A 9,566-nucleotide genomic window follows, 5' to 3' on the forward strand; every position below is an offset into this window, starting at 1 on the left:
GCTGAATTTTTTTACTACCGCAACAACGAAACGCTCAATAAAGCTTGGATGGTTTATGAGTATTTATTTATTTAAATAAACCAAAAATTGGGCCGTTTTCGTCACTGAAACATTCCTTCCGAAAAAAAAGTGAGTTTTTCTGAAACTGGACAAATTTTGATGATAGTAAGCTAGATTGATAATGGTTCGGTGACTTTTGTCAGTGATCACTTTTTGAAATGCATCAGAAGAGCGTATTTAAAGTTGACTCAGTATTTTTCGGGAAGATAATCTTTCTCGCAATACCCGTAAAGTTTATTTAATCATTCTTTTAAGCATTTTTCGCTGTTGTTTTGTCCGAAACTGACTGCTTGTGCAATCCGGTTTAGATGAAAAATTTAAGGGGTCTCAAGATTCGTCGATTGATCTGTCAGCCTGTCGACCACTTCAGAGCTTCTTCTAGCTCTATCTAATCTGGGAAGATCAGTTCACAAGGTGAACGGCTTCCGGATGTGAAACATTAAACTAACTAACACCGCTGCTGAACTCGAGTGAAGAATGGATTAAGAACCAATTAGACCAACAGCAGTCTTAGAGCTACTAGGCAACAACAGTGTTTACTTATTCTTGCCAGACATTCCACAACGCCAGTTTTGATGTTGCCGAAAAAATGCCATAATTTTTCCCACAGTGGCCAAAACAATCGCAGTCGATCTTAGAGTGTACTGTAAATAGTCGACTTTATAGTAAGCCCAAAGTCGTGGGAACTAATCCAGCTGCTACTGTGATTTCAATTTTGGTTCACCTACCCCACTGTCCATAAATATCCTTTTTCCTCAGGGTTTCCTATCTAATTAAGCCATCGTGCAACATCGGTTTTTCTTGAGTAGGCCTAGAAACCCCAAGTTCGTGGAAGCATCCATGAGAAACAGCTGATTTGCCTATTCAGTCACAGATATTAGTATTCAATATACTAGCATCCGCTTTTAAACAACGAGTCTAGGCTATTTTTTGTTTTTTAGGCACTAAAACGGAACCCCATCAAACTCTCTCGTTTACGGATAATATTTAGTGTTCAGTTAGAACATAGGCTTGACATAGACTCGGGGACTGCACGTAACTTAGGAGCCCCATACAGGGTCAAAAAATTCGTCAGCTGTCGAAATGGTTTGATCAACCCGACGAGTTGTGTGCTATGTCAAGAGCATGGTTTCAGAATGCTTCAGCAGAGCTCTGTTTGGAAACCGCTAAGATAAAACCAACCCAAAGTCACGTTTTTTAATCCAACCAAAATTGACAACGAGGTAAGAGAGACTGGAATTTTTGGGCTCCTCCCATTTTCGATTTCCAGAACGAAGGTTTTGCTGTCCGCCAATCATTCCATGCTAATAAGAGGAGGTCAATTTACCTGCTGTTAATACCCAGATGAAGTCTTGAAAAATAAACTACTTGCAAAAGAAAGCGGATATCTCAACCGGGATACCCAAGGAAGGCTGAATATCAGAACAAGAAACTTAGAATTTGGTCAACAAAGGTTACAAAATGTTACCTAGAGATCAGGGGCAGATTTCACTCCAAAAGCACCTGGAGTAGGAGAACAGAGAGGGGGCGAAGCACAAAGATCCCTTGTCATTGGTTAACCAGGACACGAGATAACAGAGCAGCCAATGGAACCGCCCGACGGAACAAGCGGTCGTGAACGAAAGTCATCCCCGACTAGCAGCGCAAGACTACTCGTCGCATAACCACAGACCCCTCGTTACGCTCCTAACAAACCACTGATGATGCCACTTCGATTGGTGATGGAACATTTTGCAATCAAACTGCCCAGTTCACCGAACAAACCAAACACCTCCTGCTGTACAGTCCTTCGAAATGTTATCGTGATCGTTTCGTTTTGACAGAATCGTTACCACCCATTGTGAAATTGATGTTCAGACTCAAAAAGAAGTCTTTCAAAGAAGAGCTCACAAGACGGGAGCCAACTTGTCCGTTCTTGTGCCGGTTCTCCTGGAGAAAAATAATCCACAGCACTATTGCTATCGTACAAACGTGTTCCAAAAGATTATGCCTGAAGATTTCAAACGAACCAAATCAACTCGGAACACTTTTTGCTACCAGACTGATCAACAGTACAACTTGGGTGAAAGCAAACCGACTGTACAATAGCGTCTATGTGGACAAACGTTTTGTTTTTAGGTTATCTTGTTGTTTTTCATGGACCAACACAACACCGAACATTCCAGAACTGTTTACCCGTGGCAGAATTCAGTTCGGCCATGGACCGTTTTGCGGGTCATTTTGCCGACTACATTCTGTGTGGAGCCCCCCCCCAAAAAAAAAAATCTGCCAGTACAAGTGTGCACGGACGAATTGTTCACTGCCTGCAATGACAGGTTGATCAGTTTTGTTAGTGCCAAGTTTTTAATGGCACTGCCGCGTGCATCGATGGGCTATCTATCTATACTGTTCTCTATCAAATGGTTAGGGATTGGTCCAAAGGATTCTGTTTCACTATTCTACTTTGAACTCTCTTGGAGTCCCAGATCGTAAACTCCTGTAGAACACACCTCAGATTTGAAAAAGGAGATGTGCTCACGCTCGAATTATGTGCATGGAACAGTGGTAATACGCTTGTCTCACATGTTGTGGCACAACCAACACTGCTTTGTTGATCTACTACGGTGAGAACAGTACTCGAATAGAAGAGTACTTCCGTGAAATACACTCATTTTCAAATCCACCTGGCTTTCACGGGAGACTCAAGTGAGTCTCTCGTTTATTATGTTCTTCAACTGAATGCGCTGCACACAGGCCGCCTCATGATTCAGTTGGCACGATATTCAAGATATCGCAGTATATTTTCATAAACGAAAATACTCACAAAGTTGCTGAACACTCCTTGGCAGTCCGGCGGCCTGTGTGCAGCACATTCAGTTGTAGAATATCATAAACGAGAGATCCAGTTGAGTCTCTCGTGATAACCACATTGATTTGCGAGTGAGTGTAGTTCTCGAAAACAGGTCAGTTTGGGTTCAAGTAGAACATAAGGTCGACTGAAACTCGGGGACTGCGCCTACCTGCTGAGCCCCAAGTGGAAGGGCGAGACCAGTCGTGGGCCGTCGAAGAGTTTTCAGCAACCTTGCAAGTAGTCTCCTTTATGAAAAGAGTACTTCCGTCTTTGTTGTAGACCAACTAGAACCATCTCCATGGGCTTGGGGAAGAACAACAAGAGTACCGTGTAGAAAAAATCTACTTGCCTACTTGCCTACTTCCGAAGAAGTTTGAACGAGTTGACAGGACTAGTCAACGGCTTATAACGGTCCACGCACCCGCCTACCGTGTTCTTTCAGAACTCTGAACTCGCACTCAGCATTACATTCGGTACCGCACAAACCAGTACGCCGGCAATTTCCTTAGTTTAAACACTGCAAACGAATGATGATCACTGAAACTATGCCTGATGAGGAGACTGCTTTCGATGTGAATGACATGAATTTGACGATCCAAAGAGTGCGGGGTATCTCATAATAAAAGCAAAATTTGATTGGGTATGTAAACGTAGTTAATCAGGAAAATAATGACAAAGTGTTTTACTATTAGTAACCACATAAAGGATGTTTTGTATATGTGCTAGCATTTTTTTGCTTGCGATGGATGTCAGTACGCCATTGAAATTGTGAAACTCTTATTCCCTTGGTGAAAGCGCCACCGCTGCACGTCGTGTTTACAAAACCAAACATGGTCTCATCAGAGATCCTTTCACCATTACACGCTTGATTGCAAAATTTGAGTCCACTGGATCTGTATTGGATTTTTTTGGCAAAGGACTACAATCTTTGGGTGATGAAAGAGCGCCCGGTCTACATAATGCCGTCGCGCAACTTCAGTCCAAGAGCACCATCGCATCTTCGTCAGGTGTCTCAGTTGACCGGCATTCCCCGCGCCAGCGTGTATCGTATTATGAGACGCCATTTTCATCTCTACCCGTATCATTTCACTGTATTATAAAACATCACGGAAGAAGACAAGGACCAACGTGTCACGTTCGCTAACTGGCTGCTGGACAATATTTTATGGAGCGATGAAGCAAATTTTTCTGTGGATGGCATAATTAGCAAGCACAACAAGCGTGATATGGTCCCGTGAAGCTCCTCACGAGTACTTTACCCACAATCTCTATTCCCATCATCTCTGTGTGTGGATGGAATTCTCCTCAACGTGTCTCCTGAGTGCCTTTTTCTTTGATGCTACGGTTTCCGTCGACAGTTACCTCCATATGCTGCAGACGCATGTTATCCCGCAACTCATGCAGCACAAGAAGTCATCGACCGTCTTTCTACAACATGGCGCTCCACTCCACTACTCAAACCAAATGAGAACTTACCTCCGAAAGCAATTTTCTGATGAGAGAGAGTCATTGCTCGTGGATTTCCAAACCTTTGGCTTGCAAGGTTACCTGATCTCACACCTCTGGATTATTGGTTTTGGGGAATGATCAAGGCTCGCGTACATCATGACAATAAACCGAAGAATTTGGTGGAGTTAAGAGCAAGAATTGAAGAGGAGTGTGCACGAGTGACGCTTGAAGAAGTTAAACATGCTGTGTCTCACATCTCATACCGCCTCCAACTTATCATAGAAGAAAAAAGCGGTTTCTTTCAGCATCTTTTGTAATGCCAGTTTGTTTACAATGAACCTCCATTATGCAGGTACGTTCATATAGAAAATGATAAATTGGTGTTAAAGTTTTAACATGGGTATTATTTTTTGAGTTTATTATGAGACACACTGTACATATCCTGCGTGCAGTAATAAGCAGATATTTGGTGTTAAATTTTAACATGGGTATTATTTTTTGAGTTTATTATGAGACACACTGTACATATCCTGCGTGCAGTAATAAGCAGATATTTGAGCTTGATTGCTAGTCCCCTCTTCAAAAGCGATTAGATCAAATTGGCTTTCGATTGAAAGCAGTATGTATGTAATTATGTAAAGTATTTGTTATATTTTTCCTCTTCAACAACGGAAGTAGTTCCACCCTCAGTCTTCGCGGAAAAACACCGTATAGATCTTTCCAGAAAAAATCGGAGATGAGAACGCGTCAAAACCTTCTGCACCAGACTAATTGCATCTGACTTTGCGACTAATTTTTATCTTTGTCCAGAATGGCGCTGTAGGTGTTTGTTACTCGGCCATACACGTGATGTTATTAGTACGGCACCGCGGAACTACGAACTGTATACCAATCTTTGTCAGGTGGTGTGCTACGAACAATCTGTTCATGTGCTAAATGGCCAAAGGCAAACCGTTGTGTGCCAGGACGTTCCTGGTAAAATGAATGCTTCAGACAAGAGTTCTGAATGCTGAATGATTGCCTGTTTCACACGACTGCTTCAAAATGCCGGCGGTACTGATGACGTCAAACGTTTGACAGCAGAACAAGCGGAACCGATGACATAAAAAAAACAGTGAAACGGTCGATATTGATCATAGTTTTGTTGCAACCGCGAACAAAATGGATTCTTCCGTACTTTGTATATCAGAGTCCAGGAAATTCAACGTCCACTTCCCAATACTCAGTGAATATTTCAACGTGTTGTGTACGAACGTATTCATGGGAAGGGGACTTGAGTGAGTTTGTGTAACAGTCAGGTTGCAGTAAGCATATATAGTAATATTTTCTAAGAAAGCAAACGTACTTGACTTAGAAATGTTCAAACATCTCGCAAGTTCTGTGGTATTGTTACTTTTGTCTCACGCAATGCAGAACTGCACTTGTAACGTTTGCTAAACAATCAGATAGTAGGGTAAGATAAAACACAGAATGAAGAAGGAATACCGTATCGAAAGTCACAAAATTTTGTGTTGATACGAGATTGACGAAATTGTAGGTGAAGTTTTGTTAGAATAGGCTGTTGCGAAGAAGTTTCGTTGGTTATGAAACTTGTCTATCGCCCCCTGTATCGTTTTCAATTCGAGAACTTTGGGTTAGGTATCGAAATGTGATGTGTAATAGATGGTCTGGTTTTGGACAGTTTTTCCAGGGTACACACACCTATTACACTTTTATGGTTTGGTCGTTTCTTGGATTACTTTGCCACGTAAGACAACATTTTTAATTAGCTACTGGCTAACGTCGGGGTGCAACGCAAATTTTGCACGTTGAGCATACATCAACTTCAAACTCATGCTCATTGGTTGTCAGGTTTTGGGAAGTGTCGACGCCGCGTACACCATGTAGCCTCTCCAAGTGGAGCAGAATAAGTGACAGAAGTATGCAACACATCATAAGTTTAGTGATAGAGGGAGGAGATTTTGTAATTTTCACTTGAGATTTCCTCCTCTAAGTGAAACTAGTCCATGCCGAGAAGCACCATGTAGATAACATCGAAAATACGCAGTGAGCGGCCAATCAGGAGGGTGATTAACCCTCACTTAAATGGGACATGTGGCCACTCATTCCTCAGTCGCAGAAAACACATCACGTGGTCACGTGTTGACTTGATGCTCGAGTTTCAACTTTTCAGATGGGATACGTGATCACGCGATGTGGTGTGCATAAATAAAGGATGCGTTGCACCAAATCCTGTCGAGTCGATCACACGGTCAAACGGTTAAGCCAGGAGATCACGGGTTCGCGTCCCCCTACTGGAGTTTCGTGAGATGCTCATGCTAACGCAGCTATACAGTGCTCCTTGGCATTTTAGCATGGACAGGCTTCACTGACCGGACGAAGTTTCTTGGCTGTTGATCTGTTTGTCGAGCTTGACAATTGGCTTGCATACGTTTCTTCACCGTGCGATGGGACATCAACAGTGTGCACCAACAGTCATCTGATCAACAACCAATAAACTCACCCGACCTACCAATATTTCAACACATTACCAAGGACGAAGTTTCAGCTGAAAATAGGCTTATTCTTCCCGACAAAGTCACAATCTTTTGACATCGGAGGCAGTCATGGCAGCGTCTTGGGCTATGTAGATCCGAATATGTGTTTTGACGTTTATGCAGTGCAGCCTAGCAAGAATCGGTAAAGAGCGTCAGTGGAAAACGATTCCAGATTAAAAAGTAATGAAAATATAACTTTTACCTTGAATCGAATAATAGTAACAGTAACTAGAAATGTAAACGTGATCGTTTTTGATCGTTGGTTCGACCTACCCTTAAAATAACGGCCAACTTGTAAGTCTGTTACACGAGCATAAAGTATTTCCGTTTCTATGTTGCCCTGGCGGGGGGGGGGCTGGGATTGTTTATTTGATCAGAGAACCACAATAAAATGTGCCTGCACAACAGGAATTTGTATTTGGCGGTTGTAAAACACGAAGCATCGTCAGATTTGCCTTTCAAATTCAGCTACATCTCTGTCGACCATACGATGGCTGAAGGTTTTTCACAGTCTAGTTTTACGTNGCAGTGAGCGGCCAATCAGGAGGGTGATTAACCCTCACTTAAATGGGACATGTGGCCACCCATTCCTCAGTCGCAGAAAACACATCACGCGGTCACGTGTTGACTTGATGCTCGAGTTTCAACTTTTCAGATGGGATACGTGATCACGCGATGTGGTGTGCATAAATAAAGGATGCGTTGCACCAAATCCTGTCGATTCGATCACACGGTCAAACGGTTAAGCCAGGAGATCACGGGTTCGCGTCCCCCTACTGGAGTTTCGTGAGATGCTCATGCTAACGCAGCTATACAGTGCTCCTTGGCATTTTAGCATGGACAGGCTTCACTGACCGGACGAAGTTTCTTGGCTGTTGATCTGTTTGTCGAGCTTGACAATTGGCTTGCATACGTTTCTTCACCGTACGATGGGACATCAACAGTGTGCACTAACAGTCATCTGATCAACAACCAATAAACTCACCCGACCTACCAATATTTCAACACATTACCAAGGACGAAGTTTCAGCTGAAAATAGGCTTATTCTTCCCGACAAAGTCACAATCTTTTGACATCAGAGGCGGTCATGGCAGCGTCTTGGGCTGTGTAGATCCGAATATGTGTTTTGACGTCTATGCAGTGCAGCCTAGCAAGAATCGGTAAAGAGCGTCAGTGGAAAACGATTCCAGATTAAAAAGTAATGAAAATATAACTTTTACCTTGAATCGAATAATAGTAACAGTAACTAGAAATGTAAACGTGATCGTTTTTGATCGTTGGTTCGACCTACCCTTAAAATAACGGCCAACTTGTAAGTCTGTTACACGAGCATAAAGTATTTCCGTTTCTATGTTTCCCTGGCGGGGGGGGGCTGGGATTGTTTATTTGATCAGAGAACCACAATAAAATGTGCCTGCACAACAGGAATTTGTATTTGGCGGTTGTAAAACACGAAGCATCGTCAGATTTGCCTTTCAAATTCAGCTACATCTCTGTCGACCATACGATGGCTGAAGGTTTTTCACAGTCTAGTTTTACGTTGGATACAGTCTAGTTTTGATACTGTTATGCTGGTTGTGACCCTGACCTCCAGTGAACAGAAGAGACAGCTTTTGGAACGCTACTGGTTCCCGTTCCATTAGACTTCGTCTTCATCAAATATGGACAGGTGTTTGTAGATGAAGTTAACAATAAGACGGTTGCACTACTACTGAAAGGAAGAAGGCCTCCACCGCAGAGTTATTTATTAGGGAAACATCAACTGGGCAGTTATAGACTATTGGACAGGGGAGCAAAACTCTCATATGCATCTTGTTTACAAAACTGAATATCCATCTTCTCCTTGAATGCGTCTTCCTGAACTTTCGTGGTTCTTCATAGACTGTTACTCAAATGCAAGCAAATGCTACGAAGCGACTCCACAAATTCCGTAATAGATCTCACTTTCCAAGAGACGTGGAGCGGATTTACGAGAGATTATTACTCGCGTGCCTCATTAGTAGTATCCACCGTCGCACTACGATAAAATCAGTGCATAAAGTCGGTGGAAACTTGGAAGCCTGGCCTAGTTGATGAGCCTTAGAAGAGGAGATGTGTGGTGGACTTTCCAAGAGTTTTCAGCAACCGTATGGGTAGTGTGTACTGTCAAGAATAGAAATCTAGGTAGAAGAAAACTAACGAGGACTAATTATTGGAAGAACCAGCTCCGAACGTAACTGGACCACATACCTACTCTTAAAGTACCGCCTGACTCTAAATCCGTCCATACCAGAGAGTAAATCCCCTGTAGAGATACTATTCTACCGCACTCCTCAGAGCACCTTTGACCTTTTGAAGCCTCCAAAGGAGGAGGTGTCATCATCAAATCAGAAAATGGAGTCCTACCATAATCTCAAGCATAGTGCAAAGTGGCAACGTTTTGAAATCTGACAGAGCATGTTAGCAAAGTACTCTCATAGTGATCGAGTATCCTGGCGTCAAGACGTCTATGATGTTCACGTGAGTTCATCATGCAAATCCTTTGAAAAATGCTTATTCACAAACCACCCAGAGGTTGACAGAACACCTGGACATGATCAGAGGAAGGACAACCGGCACCCAGTTGACGGAGCAGCCAAACCACCTCCAAACGTAACTGGATACACAACTAACGGTGTAATAACCGTTTTCGTTGAGAGAGATTCAACTA

This window comes from Opisthorchis viverrini (assembly GCF_000715545.1).
Source record: "Opisthorchis viverrini unplaced genomic scaffold opera_v5_91, whole genome shotgun sequence".
NCBI lineage: Eukaryota > Metazoa > Platyhelminthes > Trematoda > Opisthorchiida > Opisthorchiidae > Opisthorchis > Opisthorchis viverrini.